Source organism: Tyto alba, unplaced genomic scaffold, assembly GCF_018691265.1.
Source record: "Tyto alba isolate M040663 unplaced genomic scaffold, T.alba_DEE_v4.0 Super-Scaffold_40, whole genome shotgun sequence".
NCBI classification, from domain to species: Eukaryota; Metazoa; Chordata; class Aves; order Strigiformes; family Tytonidae; genus Tyto; species Tyto alba.
In genome coordinates this window covers 11008485-11029693 of record NW_024881316.1, presented here as the reverse complement: position 1 = coordinate 11029693, position 21209 = coordinate 11008485, and positions in this window count along the sequence as shown.

The following is a 21209-nucleotide window of genomic DNA, read 5'->3' as shown; positions in this document are numbered from 1 at the left end:
TTTTTCACATCTCTATTATCAAGGGGGGAAAAATACCACTTTCCAAAAGGAGGGATGTAGCTGTATTAAAATCCCAGCTGGATGAACTGCTCACAACAGATTCAGCAGATGCGGGCATGCTGATGGCAGGGGTTTGCATGCCAGCTGTGCCCTCTCTTGCCTCTCCCGTGTCAGCTCTGTCACTGATAGCTGGCAAGGGACGCAGGCCATTCGGATCCTGCGTGCAGAGTTCGAGTGCCTCGTCTCCAGGCAAGTTTTTGCTGGCTCGCATTGGGCACCAGGGAGGAGAAGACGTCTGTACTATCGAGGCTTGTCACAGCATAACCGTGCTAGCACAAAACCCCGTGTGCTGAGTTAACTCTTCGGCACCAAGCTGATGAGCCGGGGTTTTTCATCCTCCTGCAGCCTCGGTCTAGCTGCATCCTTCAGCCCAAAAGGGGATTCTTTCTCTTGCTGCCTCAGCACGCACATAGAAAAACCCAGCCAGTTGAAGGAGGATCAAATTTTGGTCTTGTCAACCTTGAAAATGTTCCTTTAGCTTCTCACCACCCACACACGCTGCATGTATTCATACACATGCAAATAAGCAAATATAGTCATATGCAAGTGCATACACACAGAAAGACATACACTTGCACCTACATGGGTTTTGCATAGTAAGCATAGCATTAAAGTATAAAGGATCAGAAGGATGTATAAAACAAGAAAGTCTCTCGGATCAGTGCAGGAGGTTTAAGCCCACCAGCCTGCTTTTTCTCATCTTAATTCTCCAAATCTTGTCAGAAACTGTGTTGCCATCTTAATTCTTTTTTTTTTTTTCTTTTTTTTTTTTTTTTTTTTTTCCAAGAAGTCCTGTGGTTACCTGTGAGATGGACAGATAATTACAAATATTGACTGACTTTAAGGCAGAGAGCAATAAAACATTGCCTAGGGGATAAAAAAAACCTGCTCCTCACGTTGTCATATGTTGCCTGAAGGCAAAGAGCCAGCAGAAAATACACAATCAAAAGGAACTATTTTTATCCAAAGACAATTTCATTTCCCACTCTTATCCTCAGAGACAGTCACTGTTTGTTGTTATTACCTGTAGGTCTGGTGTGCCCAAAGGCCCAGTCAGATCAGGGATGCACTTGTGCAAGGCACTGTACAAAATATAGTAATGCTGTTGATTTTCTTTTCTCCGAAGATTACCTCCTAGGGCAGACTCCAGGGATGAGGGCAAGCCACAAGGTCTTATCTGCTTCCAGGAACACCCCATGAGGTGAGAGGAATAGCTGCATTTATCTAACGCTGTCCTCTCACTCCTCTCCTATGCGGATGAAGAGTGTCTGAGGTTGCAGTTTTCCCTGAGAAAAAAAAGGAGGTCAGAGTTTTTGGATCAGTTTCAGAGGGGGCAGCTCCATCACTCCTGCTGCCACAGCTCTGTACTCCGACTCCAGGGTGAAGAGCACGAGGGGAGCTGATGAGATGTCAAAGAAAACATGTCTTCAGTCATCAGCGGCTCTTTCTGTTCTCAGTTCTGGTCTCCCCAGACAGCTGATACTTTGCAGTCCCAGAGAGCTGGTATTTCTTAGCAGCATCTTCTTGCTGCTGGCACCTGCACTTTATGTTCTGAGTCAGACATCCATGCTATATTGGCACACACAGTACCATTCTCTATGGCCAATAAAAATGTGTTTGTGCCTGTGTTCTTGGAAATGAGTCCCCATCTCTCCTCGACAGCATTTAGCTTCTGAGTTAGTGTTCAGATGGGAGGTAATTAGGTCCTACCAGGGGTCTGGATTTACCGCTAGCCCTGAAACCAAACAAATGCATGGCATGTAACTCATGTTCTCCATTTCTGGAAGCTGTCTCCAGCATTCACCTCTGGTCCCGACGCTTCTCCCCTTGGAGCAGGTACCACCAGCTTTTGTGTCTCGGCTCTCGTTAAAGCACCTGTGAGAGCGAGTGAAGAGGATGTTGTCATAGATCTAACATATGTTGTTAGCACAACACACAAGCATATCCCTCAGGCTACTTCACTGCCATCTCTAATGCAAGCAGTGAAGTCTTTTATAACAGAAACATCATGCTTGTTCCTTTAGCCACACAGAGGGAATGCAGGTGCATTGGAGAGGTTTGCTCTTTCAACTCCCTGTACAGATTAAACAGAGACCCCACCATATGCCTGTCATCCCAGGGCATGGTCTTAGAGTTCAGAAAAGTAAAGATATTATGGTAAACATTCAGGGGCTGTAAACCAACCATACTACTGAAATTTCAGTGGGTGCCTGCCATGAGTTCCCAGGTACCTCAGTGGTGAGTTTAAATAGTGTAAGTGCTTGATAGATAGAGATCATTGTCCAGCCAGCTAAACAATTAAAATCAAATGTAGAGTTATTACTGTGAGCATGTGAGAACATTATCAGGAGTACTGGATATAAAAGAGCACTCTGGTGCACTTTAATTCCCCTTATACTCATGGTACATGCCTGTCTTAACTCCCACAATAAATTCTCATCAGTTGGTGCTCAATAGGTTGTGCTGCCCCAGTGATGTACATTAACATTTTTTAACCTTTCAATTCTGCTTTTGTAATTAACCCAACATTTTGAAGCCTCATTTGCCAATTCTGTGTGATATGTTGATGGAGTAAATCTAAGAGCTTCCAATACAAATCTGCAGAACGTGGCAACCAGAACAAATATAATTTCATCTCCATGTACAGAGGTACTCTCTTTAATTATCATACTATATACTTAGAAATATTCACATATGTATTTGTACACATTTGTACAGACACGCCTATTTACACATACATGTGTACATTTCCTACAGAGAACGCTGAGGGACAGATAGAGAGATATTTGGCATGTACAGAATCTACTATCCTAAGAAACCCAACAGGGATATTAATTTCCTTGCTGGGGAGGCAGCTTATCAAAACCTATATTTTTTGAAGTACAGAAACTCCCGGCCAGATAACAAGCTCATAATCTCCCTCTTTCCCCACTGAAAGAGCTATGCTAGAGCTCTGACATAAATACACAAAAGCAGAAAAATTTGAAGTTAAAGCTTCCATTCTCTGAATGTGTGCAATATATCATACTTTAACCTAAAGATTGCTACAGTATCTAGACATGACTAACAGAATTAAGGTCAGAACAGAAGATGAATCTCAGAGGATTTTTTTACTGGGCTTAAAACAAAGAATATTACTGACTTTTTCAAAAGCTGAACTAGTTGGGAAAGATATTTCTATGTAGATGTCAAAGAGAAAGAGGTGCCCTTGCTTCATACATATGTGCACAGTCATGCACTCACACATCCAGACACAGACACATGTGTGTTTATGCACTACTAACAGAGAACATATATTTGTATTTTTTAGCCTATTGCATTCATATCTGTATTTTTTAGTACTACTGTACGTGCACTGAAAATTTGTTAGCTTATTTCTTAGCCTACTGTATTCGTATCTGTAGTGTTTAGTGCTATTGTGCATGCATCGAAAATGTGTTCTTAATGGTCATTCACACTTTTTTCCCCAATCCTACCATTCAAACCACTTCACCTTCTTCTGAAATTTTTTCTCAGAGTATGAGTTTCTACTACTAAGTTATTACTTGCATGGTATATTGCAGTGTTATACTTTAGCATTCAGTTTGATGTCAGAATATTTAAGAACAGGGCAGCCATGATGATAAAGGATTGATTCTCCATACCCTGAATCTATCAGGGAGTTCTCATGGGAGCAATACTGCTCCATACATTTTGAAATGTAGCATTTCTTATTCATTTCAATCATTTCACCTTTTACCAGTTGATGATGATACTTAACATCACATTCAAACCATTAACCAAAAATGAAGATAAACATCTTGGGACACTTTGTTTAAATTTGGGAAACTGGCCACATTTCAACAATTAAGAGAGTATCATTTGACTGACTGTTCAGCTAGTACAGTGTTGACAAATTGCATGACTAGTGCTGAAAAAAAAAAAGTCCTCTAGAATCTGCATCTTGCTAAAAATGCAAATATCTTGATGCTTTTTAAATACTGCAATGAAACAGAAAGTTTCTTTGGGAATGTGTTGATTGAGAAATATTAAAGGTTAACCTTCCCCATGCTGCAGAAGGTCAAATGTACCCCCTTCCTGGGGATTAGCTCTCTGGTAATTCAAGCTACAACAAAACATATGCCTTTGCCTCGCTTCTCCCCCAACCCTGGCTCTTCTTAGGGTTTCCTGCAGGACTCCCATCTGTTAGACCAGTCATTTTCCTGGTGTGTATATAGCAAGAGCTATAATTATCTAGGTATAGATATGTAAAAGATAGATGATACACATAAATGATACAGATACGTATATTCATACACGTGTACCTACACATTTGTAATTCTGGACTCTTTGAAGCCTCTGACAGTTACCACTGATTTCAACAGAGCCCAGATGTGTGAGTTTATTTGCAGGTGTAACTGAGTGGTGTGTTAACAGTAGCATCAATATGAAATTTTCTAAGAGAGTATTTTCATTAGAAAATGCCAGTTTGTCCAAAGGGAAATATTTCATGAAAATGTACTAATTACAATGACATTTCTCTTGCAGACAGAAATAAAAAAAGCATATTGATTGGGTCAAGATGTCATCCATTTTGGACATTTTTGGAATGGAACATACTGATACTTTTTCCAAACTACTTTGTATTTAGAAAAGTCTATGTAGCATTTGATACTTTTTTTATTAAAAGGAAGGAAATATTGTGAGTTTGTAAAAATAAAACTCCTTAGTCAACATAAGTTGGGGTTTTTTTTGTTGTTTTGTTTTGGTTTTTTGTTTTTTTTTGGTTTTTTTTTTTGTTTTTTTTTGTGGAGAACTGCTTTTGTGAGAAATCTGAGAGAGTTTTTTAGATTTTGCTGCAGTTTAAGAGATTTATCTCTTTTTTTGATGGTGCAATTCCTAGTGAAACTCGGTCCCAAAGAAACTAGTTCAATCACAACCACATCTTACATGGATTTTCCACAGGGGTGGGTTTGAAACACCTGATCTGGAATGGAAAGCTGAAGAGAGAGCCATGGTCATGTTTTCCTTAGTCCTGCCCAGGGCACTGTAGAGACATCCTGGCTTTATGCTCTGCACAGAATCTGGGTGCTCTGGGAGCTCTCGCCAGAGGACCACTGGCACCAAAGAGAGCTGGTTTAGAATCTCACACCCAAACATATTGGCTCAGAGTTCCTATCCACCTGTATTTTATAAAACTTTCAGCATATTTTCAGTGGTTAGCCAATACCAATATCATATCAACAAGGGAGAAAGAAACCGCCTGCAGTGCTTTTTTAAAAAATGACATAATAAAGCAATGGACTTATTTTCTGAGACACTTGCCAGTAAGAGGCTGTTAGGTTTTTTCCTTTATCCTTTAGAAACCTTGTGAATAGATTTATTAAATCTCATTTGCTGTTAAATGTGATACATGGCACTTCGTAAGTGGGTTGAATTCGGTGCTGAATAGAAGAACAGTATGTCATGAACCTCTCATTATTTTAATTTTGATATCTATAGCTGGCATTTCAAGTCGATGAAAGACATGTAGTATTCACAACAAAATGGTATTGTTTTACTTCCTTTTGAAACATTTTTGCAGTGAAAAAAATGACCATATTTGAGTCTTCAATTTTCCATTACAGATAGATAATTTTATTGTCAGGCTGATAGTTATGAGATTATGTCTTTTCTGGAAATGTTGAAAAACCTGTCACATTGTAGAGAAATTTCAATCTCACTAGCAGTGGAAATTCCAAAATATGCTTCAGGTGATGCTATTATGAACAGCAGAATCAATCCAGTAGTTCAGGCAGGATTAGGGAAAAAGTTAAAAAAAAAAAAAAAAAAAAAAGAGCACTGCTCACATATGGAAATTAAAACAGTCACTGATGACTTCACAAAGAGACAGCTCAAATTATCCTCACAATTATTAGGTAGAAGACTGCAAATTATACTCCCGGTTCACAAAGAAAAAGCAATCTAGAAGAGAAGTGCTGATTTACATAATCAATATAATACAAATTCAGGGAGGCCACTTTTCAGCACACACAAAAAAATAAAGCAACACAGGAGACAGGATTTGCAGTAGACAGATAATGGAAGAAGAACCCTGCTGAGAGAAAACTGAGATAAAAGAAAAAGGACTTTAGAAAGAGGCGGCAGGACAGCACCACCTTGCCTGCGTGCAAGCCCAGGTGCTGGCTCTAAGCAAGCTGCAGTGGAGGGGAGATGATTTAAGGCATCTTTTAACTTTCATAATGTCATCTGAAATGGCAAGTAAGCCCTTGGATTGGCTTCTTGCAGTCTAAAATGTTCTTTGCTAGAAGTCATAAACATCTGATGGTTTTCAGGAGTTATAAGCAGATCCCAAACATGTTTTTTAATTGCAATATTCCAATTCTCAATTATAATGTTCAATTACAATATTCAATTACAATTACAATATTTCAAGTGCCTTTGAACTATGATAATCCGATGAACCAAACCTCTTTGTTCCTCACCCCACTCCACCTCTTTTTATGGCGTACAGGCTCCAAGAGATGGGTTAACGGCTCAAGCAATTGAGAAGCATGCCACAAACTCATTCACACTTGAAGAGTCCTTCCACTGAGCATCAGACAGGCCCGAAGGAGCAAATGTCCCACAGTTACTCCCGTATGGATATTTCTACCTGCATCTTCTCATTGCTGGAGAGAAGCTGAGCATTCCCAGACATCACTGAAGCCAACACCTGTTTTGCAGATGTGACTAAAAAGTTGATGAAAGCATTTGTTTGAGCTTGTAGCTGAAACTGCAAAACCTGTAAATGAGAATGGACTTAATTATACAGGTCCCGATTTGGCCATGTTACACTTGGCTTGATCGAGCGGCAGGAGGTGATTCCCATGGGATCATGAGCATTGATTATCAGGGAGTTGGTCCTGCGAGATAGGCTTTGGACTCTGTTCATTAGTCTAAAAAGGACTTGGACACATTTGTAGCTTTAAGCATATTTCCATGGCTCAGTGGACTGATTGGGACGCAGTGAGCTTGAAGTTGGGGGCAGACCAGATGAACTTTTGGAAAACAGCAGTGATGAGAAAGGGTGCGTTAGAGCAGAGGACAAGCCCCAGGGCTCATTGCTTTACTGCTGTGTGTGGCTGGCCAGGCTTTCGCCCTTGCACGGTCCTCCCCGACAAAATGTCAGAGGGCACAAGCTACAGCGAGTGCAAGTGTGTGCGTGTGTAAATAGGTCACTGCAGACACAGCACGGAGCTGCAAGTGGCCGAGCATGGGTCATCTGGCTCTACGCAACCGCAAAGACATCATTCTCATTCGGCTTCTTCCTTTGCTCAAAAGCAGCTGAAATGCAGTGCCGGAGCCAATAGACTGGGCTGTGAAAACATATTCCAGCACTGTGGCAGAAACTCCATCCTGCTTCCATTGGCAAAACTCCCCCTGACTCCCGTCAGGGGGGTCCCAGCCCAGGCACAACACGCTGCACCCTCTGGATTGCTGAAGCGGGACCGAGGAGGCCGAAATGAGCTGCCAGGAAGCTGACCACAGCTCTCTGCTGCTCCAGACCGCGGCAAATAATGCAATATTCACAACCTTGGAAGGAAACTAAAAATAAATTTACAGGGAAATAATACATTCTTTCTAATCTGAGTCAAACCTAAAAATTAAACAGCTATAATTATCAAACCTAATTTAATTAAAACTAGCTACTCACCATCTGGTGTTATTTGTATAAATTTGGAAATCTACTATTTCATATTAAATTCCTCCATTTAACAAATTATGTTAGAGAATGTATTTCTCCACTATAATCATTATGTAATTGATCATTTTACAAATTATATTTCCTTCCACTTGATAGAAATATATTTTGTATAATAACAGAGCAGATGATCAGCCACTTTTTTCATCAAAACTGGATTTAAAATTAAGACTTGCAACATCAATAAAAAATAATTCACTGGAGCAGAAAGATGTATGATGAGGCAAGATTTTTTTATTCCTCAGCTTGGTCATTGAGAGTATAAATGAGAAGTCCATGGGATTTTTTCTGCATCTGTAAGTGTATATGCAGATATATAATACTATATATATATATTATGTGTATACACAGATTCTATAATAGCTAGTGAAGGATGAAAGTTTGATTTGAAGAACGCTGTGCACTTTCCTGATTCAGTGTGGAAACGTATAGTCGTAGACATTTAAAAATATATCGTCAAAAATATATTTCTCTTTCTCTCCAAAGACGTGTAATGATCACTTATGTAGTGATATATAAAACTGATGATAAAATAATGAAGAGAACATCATAAGAAGACTGCAAATTGATTAACATCCAAATATGAATGTTTGACGCAACTAGCATGGGAGTCATGGGTTTCTCAGTGACTTAAAAAATTTCCATAGTTTTTGACATGTAGGTATTTCTGTAAGGAAGTAGAACAACGTATAAATATCACACACACACAAAAAAAAAATCCATTGCAACAGGCTCAGTGGCGTATGTTTGCAGAGGAGTATGCACAGTGGATATCCATAGCAGGCTGCAGGATGGAGAGGAATCACGGCAAAGTGCTGAGACAGCAGAATCGGTGCAGTTTAGGGCATAGGCTACCTAAATCAGATTTGGAGACAGGGAGTTTATCCCAACTTCCCTGCTGACCTGCTGTATGAGTTTGAGTTAATCTCTTCACATGCTCCCAGTCAATGCAAACTGTAAGCAATTCTGGGCAGCAGATGGATCTCCAGTTGCACTTGCTCAGCACTTGGGTCAAGCAACAGGAGCTCTTAGTGATGGCCTCAAGGCAGCACTGTGAAAACAAATAACAACAAAACACAAAAGCTCAATGCATCGTTCAGACTGGATGGTGAGAGAAAGGAAAGGAAGCAATAGAAAGAAAGTGGGGGAAAAAAAATCCTCCCTAAATCTTAAAAAGACATTTTTTTCAAAAATATGTTTCCACCCACAGTCTTGGCATGCCATCACCTGTGGCTGCAAAAACACAAGTTAGTCCATAAATCACCTATTTGCGATTCCCTAAAAATAAATGCAGGGAATTCCCTAAAAATAAATGCAGGGACACTCCTAAGCCATCCTCAATGACCGGAGTCCTTCCTCAGAGCGAAGCATTCATTCCTAACAAGAGCATTTAGAAACGATAAGGGAAAGTGCTCATGTTAGCTTGTTTGATATACAGTTACCTTCTATGTAGGAATCTTGTCTTGTCTAAGTTTCCTGGGGCTCTCTATGAAGCAAGATGCTCCCACCCCTCTTTTCCTTATGCAGCACCCAGGCTTTTCCCTCGCCAGCCTGTGCTCTGCCCGGCAGCTCCCTCGTTGCAGTGGGCTGCTCTGTTATACAATAGCTCTGTTTCACTGTCAAACGACTTGCAAAGTTTCATCCCCTTTTTACTCGTCGGTATTTATAGATTAGCATGCAGCAGCATCCAGTCCATCACGCTTGGTACTTTACTATTTAACAAGCAAAGAAATCCAGCACAGATGAGTTTTGTTGTTTGGCTGCTGTTGGACTCTGCCCTGACGGGAGCCTAAAACCACTGATGCTCCTTGGGCACGAGCTGCTTTGCAGCACAAGGGACCGAGCAGAGGAGCACGAAGGAGCCCAAACACAAGATACTGAGATGTATGCAGAGAATGCAACATGACAAACTGCTAGGTTTGGTTAATTTGGGACTGTTAATTATAGCAGTTTAAATTGGGTTCTGACTCAGATTTTGAATTCATAGTGGCAAGATGACAGCCTGGAGAAGGTGTTTGCAAATGGCTGACTCAGAGGATGATGATCAGCACGACGGTGCCTTCTGCCTGTGCTAGTACTATGTGTTTATAGGAGCGATGTTATAAGGTGACAGTTGCCAGTTCAGCTCCACCCCTTGATCTGTTCACCAGAGATTATGAAGCTTGGAAAGACAAAGTGAGCAAATGGAGGAAGGAGCATATTAATTGGGTGAGTACAAAATGGCAATCCGCCATCTCTCTTGGTGCTCTGTCCTCTTCTTTCCACATGTAATGTTGGTTTTCCAGATTTTTCTGTAGGCATCCAGCTGCTTCTAACTTGAGTTGGTGAAATGGCTTCTGAGGGAAGAATGACTAGTTCCTAAATCCTCTCTGTGAGACACAGCTGCAGAACTTCTACCTGGTTTGCAAATTGTGAGGCTGCAGACGGGTGAGGCCACGGCCCCCCGTCCCCACTGGTGGGAGCCTCTGGGAGCCCAGTGCCCTTGGTGGGGCAGCAGGAGCCCAGGGCTCCTGAGACCCCTCTGGCAGCCAAGGGTGCTGGAGCCCAGGACCCCATCACCTCTTCGCAGGGGCTGCCAAAGGGATGGACACTCTGGGGAAAAGCTGCCTGATAGGAGGGTTGAAAAACCTGCCTTAATTTCTGACCAAATTCAGCAAAAATTGAACACTGATCGTGAAAATACCAGCTGCTGACAGATCTCCAGTGTTGTCTCTGTTCTCCCGAAAGTGCTTTTGCTTTTTTTCTACCAGTTGTCCTTGAAGTCTTTTCATTCATGCTTTCATGCAAAAGGAAAATGTCCAGGATTTCCTTCCCTGTGTATTGTCAGTACAGATTAGCTCAGCTGTTCAAATGGCTGCTGAAACTCACTTGCAAATGTTATAGGTGACTAAGTTTTGTAACTGTAATATGTGAGTTACAACCAGGGGTCAAAAATCTAATACCACATGAATAATGTAGCTAACTCTTGCTTTGATCTTAGAAATCCTTATACCTGTGCTTGGCTGAGTACACTGTCATCCTGCCACTGAACGGCAAGTGGGGAGGATTTGTTATGAACTACTTGTGACTGAGCCAGAAGCCGAGAAGTACATACACTAACATCACTTATCAGTTGCTCATAGAAATAATGTATAGCTCCTGAAATTATTATTTTCAAATCTCTAACTCTGCTCTAATAATTACTAGAATTGAGAGACTAATATATTCAATGAATTACTGTTCTTCATCCATTGAATGGCTGAGAACAGATTGTGATTCCCCGGTCTATTTGTTATTCAAATGAATTCAACAGATACCTTTTCTAATCTTTAACTCTGTGGATTGAAAGCAAATATCCATGGTATATAGTTGCTGGAGCTCTGATAAATCATATGCATCGTTTCTGTTTCCTGACAGGAACACTGTGCAAATACCTAGCCTGAATCCTTGTTTATGCAAACATACATCTGGGTTTTCACAAGAACTTACATATGTGGCTTTAAAACCTGTTCCCTTGTGCTTTGTTTTGTTGTGGTTTTTTTTTTTTTTTTTTGTTACCAAAGGTTCTATTCCCCCAACTGTCACAGAAAATTAGCACAAAAGGAATTTAAGTGAGGCCAACACAAACTTATTTACATTTTTTTTTTTCCCACGGAATATCTATGAAAAGACTGTGATTGAGGCCCTGTTGCAGAAAGGTGATTTATGATAGTCTTAGTTTTAAATGTGGTGCCCAGCTCCCATTGGATTCAGTGTGACTGTGCAAGCAAAAAATGAAGTATGAGCATTGTCTTGGGAAGATCAGGGCCTAAGCTAAGATTATCTGAAAACTTTCTGAATTATTCAGCTCTAATAATCACTGTTTGGACACTATTTCTGAAAGAACTAAGTCTTCCATTACTGCTTCCCTGTCCTCTAGACAACCCGAACCATGGAATGTTGACACTGTTTCCCTGTGCAAATAAAGCAGCAAAGATAACAGTGAGCATCCACAAAGGTATGCACTCTGTAATGGGACATAACCCAAAGACACAAACCCTGGACAAAGGAACAGTCGTTGTGGATTTCCTAGAGGTGGCCAGTGGTATTTTCCAGAACATAACTTATTTAATCAACAAATTTTTCTTTTTTTTTTGTTTTAGAATAGATTTTTTTTTTTTTAAAGTAAGTAAGTAAGAACATTTCTCAAGGGGTCCCAGTAGGATTTCACAGAGTTTTTGACTGCATGTAGCTGAGAGGAAGAGGATGAGCAGAGGCATACCTATCTGAGATCATGTCATCCTATTTATTAATCTGCAGCAGAAGTCCTGCAGGTGACAACAGGGAGCCTGACCACTGGCAAAGAGAAGAAACTTATCTTCGTCTGTTAACTGAACCGTAATCATAATTTTCACAACCACCCACAATTTCCTGGAAACTGTTCTTATCTTGGGGATACTCTTCTTGGTGGCTTTTGTGCCACTGTTTTCCAGTTTGGGAGGCCATCCTGACAACCACACAAATGATGCACTGCTTTCAGAGTTATTTCTATAGAGAAGCCATGTAGACCCACCATGCAAACTCACTCCGATTCTCACTCCCAGTTGTGAAATAGATGTTCTGAAGGTGGGGAGACACCCTCTAGCAAAAGCATAAAATCAGAGTGGAGTGTCTTTCCCCAGCTATGAACTTATGCTTAGACATATGAGAAAAGTTCTAACATACATTTGTGCCTGAAACAACTCAGTCAACGGAAAGAACCAGGCATAGTTATGGAGATTTATATTTTTTGATGTTCTCCAGTGTAGAGATGTAGTGATGGACTTACCAGTCAGGGAGAAGGCTGGGAGACAATAGAAGGCAAGGCAGAGTGTTAGCATCTTGAGATCAGCTTGCAGTCTGGATGAGCAGCTCTGTTACTGTCTATGCCCATCTTTTATTTTCTCCTAGACATATCGGCCATCTGGCTACGATATTTCCCAATGGTGTATTATGGTATATCACCTTTGTCTTTCGCTACTCTGAGCTGTGTATTTGTGACTAAATTTGCACCACAGAAGGCACTCATAGGGAATTTAAACCAGGGATATCCAGGCCCTTCCTTGGGGAAGCTACAGTCAACATTGTCAAACTTCAAACCAAAATGCCACCACCACACTCAGTAATTTGAACAGCCCTGGGAATGGTTCCCTGTGCCTGCTGCAGGCAGGGCTGCTCCTGCCTGAACCCTTACTGCAGTGGAGAGGTTCAACATGAGAGAAACTAGTTTTTGATCCCTCACTGTGGCGAGGTGATACAGAGGATGGAGGAGGCTGCGTGGCCCCAGGAGCTGAATGCTGCTCCAGAGAATATAAAAAGGCAGGTGGTCAGGAGGCAAATAAAAAAAAAAAAAAAAAAAAAAAAAAGAAGGCAGGTGGGTAGGAAGCAAATGAGGAGTGTGTGGCAAGAAGGGCAGGCAGGTGCTGGGTGGGGATGGTGTGAGGATGCTGGAGGGCACATGCTCAGCTCTTTGTGATTGTTGCACCTTCTCAGGGCTAATGGCCTGCAGCAAAGCAGCCGTAAAAGCAGGCATTGTTTCAGAGCACTTACCCAGTCATGCTTAAAGGGTTTGTACAGGTTTGTTAGAGGTTGGAAGCAAGAACGTGAGTAAAACATAAGGCAGCCCTCAGGGTAGATGTACTCTGTGAGACAGTGTAATCTGGTCCCCGAAGCTTACCAGCTTTGCACCTGGTTAACTCTAGGTTAGAATGAAGCTATATAGTGAGAAGTGATTATTTGTGACCCCAGACAAGAACATGACCTTTCTATCTTTAGACTCCATTGAAATGGCAATACCCTGATTATGGAATATTTTTCCGCTAATTAGGAATGCAGGCTCTACAGGTCACTGGGAGTTCATACTATTCCCTTGGCATAAGCAGATGTCTTCAAGATAAACCTGTACTAAACACATCAACAGCTCCACACTATCTTGTATGCGCTGGGAAAAAAAAAAAAAAAAAAAGAAAAAAAAAAAAAAAAAGAAGAAAAGGAAAAGAGAAACGGCAGCTTGCCGAAGACTCAAGAGCCATATGACTCCAGGAGCTGGATATTAATTTGTGAATGTTAAATAACTGCTTTTCAGGTATTGGGTTCTGGACTCTACAGCACATGGCTACCAATCTGTAAGCAAGCTTTATTGGTGAGGTACAAATCTGAGGGAAGGAAGATGTGCCGCACAGCCTGCGGGGCCATGCTGGCTTCGTGCAGGGCCGACACGGGCATCTCTACCGTGCTCCCAGCCTGGAAGAGGTGGGAAGCACAGCACATAGGCACCCAGGTAACCATCATCACAAAAGTCTGTAAACACTTGGCGCAGCAACATCTTCGCTCCTGTTTCTTCCTGCCCTCTGTTTTGATCCTTTTTCTTCAAATTATTTCTACCTCTGCCCCACTACAGTTTTCCTGTTTGCCTTCTGCCTGCTAGCCAAATTCTCCATTCCTCTTTATAGCTCCTTCATCTTTCCTTGCCCACTTTAAGCAAATCCTCACATCTCCTCTAAACTTTAGTCCTTCCTGCTCTGCTCTTTTCTTTATCTATTTTCCCATTTCTTATTCAGAGGTGTTCCTTATTCCAGTTGCAGTTTATCCAGGATACTCTTCCACTCATTCTTCTTGCTATAACTTTCTCTTCTATAGCAAAGGTCTCCCTCCCAAAGACAGCCAGTCATATTTCCTGGTGAAGTTACCTCCCTCTGCTCTTCCATCAGTATTCTCCATACCAACTGCTGTGGTTCAGCTGGCGAGCACCGTGTACTCCTTGCAGCCTGTGACCCTCCTCAAATACTTGGTCACGGGAGGAGTGAGTTGCTGGCACTGTGGTGTGATGGGCTCTATTTCTCTGAGCAGCCACGATGGCTGTACCAGTCCAGAACTACGTCCTTACTTTCCCAGCAAATAACAAGTATTTTATTTTGTTGGCTAAGCGGGAGAGCTGAATTGTTCTCATCATCATGGCTTATAAATCTTCATGTGACAGGTCACAATGGTGAAGGCATCTGCCATGCTTTGCTCTTTGGGAAGTAACTGGCTGAGTTTCAACTGCTATAATGAAGAGTTCTGTTTAATATGAAGATAGCCTATCTCAGATCTGCTCTCCTGGCCATTTTCTGGAAGAATGATATACCGCCTAGCTACATCTATCCTGCGTAACGAACACTGTAACCTTACCCCTATGTTTTTATCCTGCAAGATGCTAAAGCATTTGCAGTTGATACAGATGCAGGACAGCGTCAGCTATCCTTCCAGTGCTGAGCTGGGATTTTGTCTGCACTGCCGCACAGCCATTTTCACATGAAAAAATGTGATAAATAATAACCCTTTACAAGTCTCTTCCCAGAGATTCATGGGTGAATCCTCTCCAGACATCTGTGTCATGGGCAAGTCTTAGATATACAGGAGGATACATAAGAAGCCCCGAAAGGATAGGGGATCTACCTGAAGTCAGTGTTAGGGGTGCAAGCTGAGCACTGTGCCTGTGAAGTAGGAAAGGAATCGCCAGAATGTTGGAATTAATATTCTGCTTGAGCCATAAAGAAGCCAGAGCTGTATCTTTGTGTGCTGTAACAAAGATAATGCTCCTGGTGGGGCCCGGGGAGTGGGCAGCAGGGGGGCCAGGGCTGCAGGGAGCCGCACGCTGATGCCAGAGCCGAGCTCAAGCAGGTCTGTATGGGCTGGTCTCCCCAGAATGGAAATACACACTGCCCTTTCCCATGCAGAAAAGCAGGCTCCTCTGCCACTGTGCCTCTTCCTCAGCCCAGCAGAAACATCTGCACACAGCTGGTGGGGAGACAAGGTGGGCAGATGGGGACTTGCTGTGGTACCTGTGTTTTCCTTTTAATTAGCAGAAGCATCATCTCCAGTTCCTCCTTGATTGCCATGATTTCTTAGTAGCATTGCTTGCATGAAAGATAACATTGTAATACCAGCAGTATTGAGGCACTGCTGTAAATAGGGGCATTTTTAACTCCGAGCCCTTTCTCTGTCTTCAGTAGGACAGTTTATGTACTGTTCAAAACAGAAAAAGAAAAAACAAGACAGGAAACCTGTTTCTCAATGACATCTGTGATATCTGTTCAAGATGTGTGTGTTACTGAAGGGGAAACATCTCATCTGCCATGTAAAAGAAATTAAGAGATAGCATCTGCTGAGAAAGATGACCCAGGCACTGAACAAGTCTTGTTCCATATCCTCAGATATTTAAAGGATACAGTGTACTGGCAGGGCTTTTTCTAGATGTTATATCTATATATGCTATCTCTTTAAACATAAACAAAGTACCTTTCCACAGAAGATGACTGTGCCTCTCCTTCTTACTGTTAAGAAAGATATAGATATTTTGACTGGTAGATTCATTCAGGTGGGGAAGGACCCCAGGACATGTCATGATGGCCTCCTCGCAGGTGGTAGGTGGCCGTTAGGTGCCCCCAAATTCACCTTTTCTGCACATTGAACAAGCCCAGCTCCCTCAGCACATCCTCATGGGGCAGGTGCCCCCAGCCATCTTGCTGGCCCTCTGCTGTATTTGTTCCCATTTACCAGTGCCTTTCCTATGTATCAAGGAGCTCAAAACTGGATGTAGTATCACATGTGGTCTAATGAATAAAGAGGGATAATCCCTTGCCTCCGTCAACTGCCTGCCCCACAGCAGGGAGTCACCCACCACCATCATCCACACCACATGGAAATATATTTCCATAATATATGCAAGCATCAAGAAGTTAGCTGTTCCATTGATTTGTTTGTTCCAGTTGAGCCCTCAATGAATTTCCACTTCTCAAGGCCTCTGCTTATTTTTGGGGGAAAGCACAAATGTTTTTTTCCAGTGTCATGTTGGTCTTTTAAAGGCTGACATCACCATCTGCTCTTCTTCTGCCACAATGGGAAACTGCATATAAAATTTCCCTCCTTTTCTCTTTGGTACTTAAATAGCCTGTGGTATCACACCACTAGAGTAGGTTACAATATTTAATACAATTTACCTTTAATATTGGTCCTGTGAGGCAGGAAACTAGTTTCATTTTGAATTTATGAATATGTAGATGAGACACAGAGAAACTAATAGACTTGGCCAGAGAAAGATTGTCATGGAATAGGAGCCCGAACCCGTAGCTGCTCAGCAAACACGCTCTATGTTCTGGCTATTTGTTCTTTCCTGCTTCTATTTTGGTGCCCTGTTGCATTTGGGGATGAGCTGACCTGTACCACCACACTCTGTTGAGATGTGTTGCAAGCTGAAATCCGATCCCATGCACCTATGGAAGTGGGAAAGGGCTTGGGCTAATCTGTCAGCCTGTCAAGACCGAGAATCCCAAGGGATCCTGAACTTTGGCATCTCCTTTTTATCTTATGCTGCCTCAAAATGAGCTGATTCCTCATGCTATAACATGACAATACCAAGTATTGCAGCAAGTTAATTCTTCAAATGCTGAACAAGGAATACTAGTGGAATAAACATGACCTTCCTTATATCTCTTCTGCTTTTCTGTTTGGATTTCACATGGAACCTTCTCTGTCCCTCTTCAGCTTGTTTCAGTGCACAAATCATACGTGGATCTCTCCAGCCTCCACTCCCCATTTCATCAAAACAATGGAGTATGAAAGGTCTGCAGAAGCCCTGGAGGGAAGTGACATAATCCCAGATGTTGTAGGATCTATGTCCCAGCTGCAATGAACCTGCATGTGGCAGCTGCTTTTGCACAGCCATCAACAATAGCAGCTGGAGGGGCTCTGCTGTTAATGGCTCATCCCCCGGGAAGGAACTAGTGTGAGGAAAAGCATCAGGCATTACATACAAGATATCACACTGCCACACTTTACATTTCCTTTTATTATAAAACAATCAAGAAAAGAGTGAAAAAGAAAGCAAAATTAGACATGTTCCCTTGCATCCTGCCCTGCACTAGAAGAACCACAAGATATTGCCGCCTCCCCCAAATTATGTTCTTCCCTTTCTGATTGAGTCCATAAGAGATCAAGGTATTTGCTATTGTGTGACCTATTCTAAATACCCTCCTTATGGTGGTGAAAAATAAAGGCGGCCTATAAGCAAAATAGAAATGAAAAAAGAATCTTGAGCTCTGAAGCCTGTCCAGAGAATGAATATTCCTAGTGTTTTTTTTTTCATCACCTGAGAAAAAGACATACATTAGAAGAGATAAAACAAAATAGAGTTTTATATCCTCACTAAAGAGAAAGCAGTTTCTGTGTTCATTGTCACTATGTTTTGATATATGTTTAGTTGTATTATGTCCTAGGATCATCTAATTTCCATATAAAGTGTAGCTACTTTCAGTTTTACTATATAGTGTTCAGGGGAGACTTTGATTTGTGTGCCCTAGGGTAGATCTGAGAAATGCATAATTTTCTTTAAGTCCCTTCTGTCATGCACCATCAGTAAATTCCTGTACAGATTACCACATGGATGTTTAGTCAGAGGTCTGCACTCCCACGGAGGAGAGTGGGAGGGAATAATAAATGTGTGGACCAAAGTGGAAAAAAAGGGTAAAAGAAAAGAAAGGAAGAGAGAGAGAAATTCCATTAAGAAAGGTTACTGAATCAAAAAGAATTTATCAAAAGTAGACTGGTGAGAGTGGCTCTTGAATTTTTATGAATTTGTGGGGCACACAAGTCAGTCTGCCTTGGACTGTAATTTCAGGTAATAGCAGAATGGGGACCACTGGGGCATACTCTGTCACTGTTTCTAATCTCCACTGCTCTGGAACACCAGCTACGCATCAATTCAATTAATCACCGGTGATAACAAAAGTTGTTTTTTTCCCACTTTAGAAATGTTGCTTTTTTTTTTTTTTTTTCAGTGCAGAACTTTATCAGACACATTTTTTTTTTTTCCCTTGCGAAGAAAAGCTTATGAAGTTCATTTATACAGAGAGCATAAATCCTATCTCCTACTGTTTTCCCCTGTAACCTAACATGAAATATGGCTTATAGCTCCACTAATTCTCAGCATTTAGTGCGGACTGATGAAAGTAGTTCATCACTCACAGGGATGCACCGCGCTCACAGCAGCACATACGGACCAGGAGACACGCACGTGTCAGGCCAGGGAAGGTACATGCAGCAGCACCGTGTCATGACACATACAGTCTCAGATACACCACCGCAGCCAGGTGTGGGATACAACCACTCACTCGCTGGGGATATATAGCATTAAAAAAAGAGTACTTCCCATTGCACAGCGAAATCCTCTCTCTTTCTTGTCACTCTTCCCCTTTCACAGATTTATCTCCTTCTGTTAATGACTCCCTTTTTTCAATTTGTGTCTCTCTCTGACAGATAATACTTTGTCTCCCTGTTCTCCTGGCTTGGCATGCCTCTCGCCTTGTTTGCTGCTCATTATTTGCACTCCGGCAGGATGTAGATACAAGAACTTGCCCATAATCAGTTCAATAATTCCACTTCAAATCCAGCCATTCTGCTGCCACATATAATCCTGACAACTCATTATCCACCAACCTGGGTAGGTCTGGCTCTTGCATATTAGCTGTGCTGCCACTTCAGCCTCCTTCCCTTGCATTCTGCTCTTTAATTCATTTTTCAACTCCCTTTGCTGAGTTTTGCCCTGGGTTGCATTGGTTCAATGGGAAGGGAGAGCAGCAAGGTGGCAGAGCTGCCTGACTCTTCCTAACTGCCCAAATGCCACTTTTCCCGGTGGGAACAAGTGAAAGTGTATTTCCAGCTTGGGACATATAAATTATTATTGTGACATATAAATTATTAGAGATGACATTTACAACATCTCCCATCTGAAGCCTTGAAGATAACATTTACAAGCCTGCGAGGCAGGAAGGTGCGATCATCCCCATGTAACGGAAGGGTAAACTGAGGCACAGTGTGAGCACACAGACTTGCCAAAGGAAGTCAGCCCTGGGCCTGAGCTTGTTATTTGCAGCTCTAAGACCTGCTGGCATTGGAATGAGAATCACCTCGGCTGGGACACAGGGGCACCAGTCCCGGAGCCAGCCAGCGGGTCGAGGGGAGCTGGCAGTGCCGTGTTTTACACTGTGTGGGGGCTGCCCTGGAGCACTGGGTGGGAGCAGAGCAGAGCCATGGCCCCAGGGACCGACCCCTAGGCAACCCCTGGGCTGGGGAAGTTTCCTTGCTGCAGCACGCAGGATGATCTCTTGATAGATGAGGCAGGGGATGGTCTCCATGGCAAATGAGAGTCTCTTGACGCATCCCTCGGCAAGAGATGGGAAAGTCAGACATTTAGTAAGCCAGGCAAGGACCTAACCACAGGTTTCACAGTGAGGCAGGAGCATGTGCGTACAGTTTTGTGTCGGTGTGAAAGGAAAAGGTTGAATATGAAGTTTACTAGGCAGCAAATATGTCTGTCTTGTATCTTCCTCTCTCCTTCAGTCAGGAAAGAACAAGCCTTTCTAATCATGGAGACCTTCAATGTAACTAAACACAATGTTTCTTCTTGTGCAGTAGAGGACGACCAAAAATTCACAGCCTGATTGCTCTCAGATGGTTTGTGTAAGACTCAAGTGTGTGCTTGAAGCTGAGCATTCACGCATATCTCAGAAGATGAATCAGGGTTTTGGCTCTCATTCCTCTGTAGAGACGGCAGGCCTAGTGATGACCAAAGCGGTGGCTCTTACATCAGCTCCTCAAAGCGAGAAACGTTTCTGACTCGGTGCTTGCGCCAGGCCACAGAGCACCACCTGGCTCAGGCATTCAGGTGCTGTCACCGTGCAAATAATGCAAAGAGGCAGTTCACTCCCAAGCGTCTTTGGACACTCAGTGCAGTAGTCGGGAGATTCAGCTACCGCCAACCTGAGATGGCTGTGAAGGTCACAGCCAGGTGTTGTGCACTCCGGCATCATAAACCTTCAGTGCACAGCAAACTGCTCCCTTTTGTAGCACTAATCTACACGTCCCCTCCACAACAGGCATTCGCTATCCTGCCCATGTAAAGGATGTGCTGTTTGACCAGCACCATTCCTCTCCATCCCCGAAAGTGCAGCCCACGCAAGCAGAGGCAGGGCTTAGGCCACCATTGCCAGTGCGTCACCAACAAGCGATTCCTGCCACAACACCCAGGATGACACAGAACCTGAACACTGCTGGAGATGTCAGTTCTGGGCAATCCCGGGCAAGGTAGGGCGAGAGCCAGACACGCTCCAGCCCGTCCTTCGGCACAGGCAGCCCCGCGGCGCGGAGCCTGGCACAGGCAGGCTGCAGCTCACATCTGCAAAGGTGGGAAACAGCTACCGTGCCAGTAAAACTCTAACCTCTGGTGGGCACAAGTCCCATCATGAACTGAACATATATAATTACCATGATCTTTCCTAAAAAGGCCCTGCAGTAATTAGTCTGTTTAAGCAGAAGCTGCAGTTATCCAACTCCAGAGCGGTCACTACATCAACTTTTACCATTCTGCATGTATCTCTGTGTCTCCGAGAGG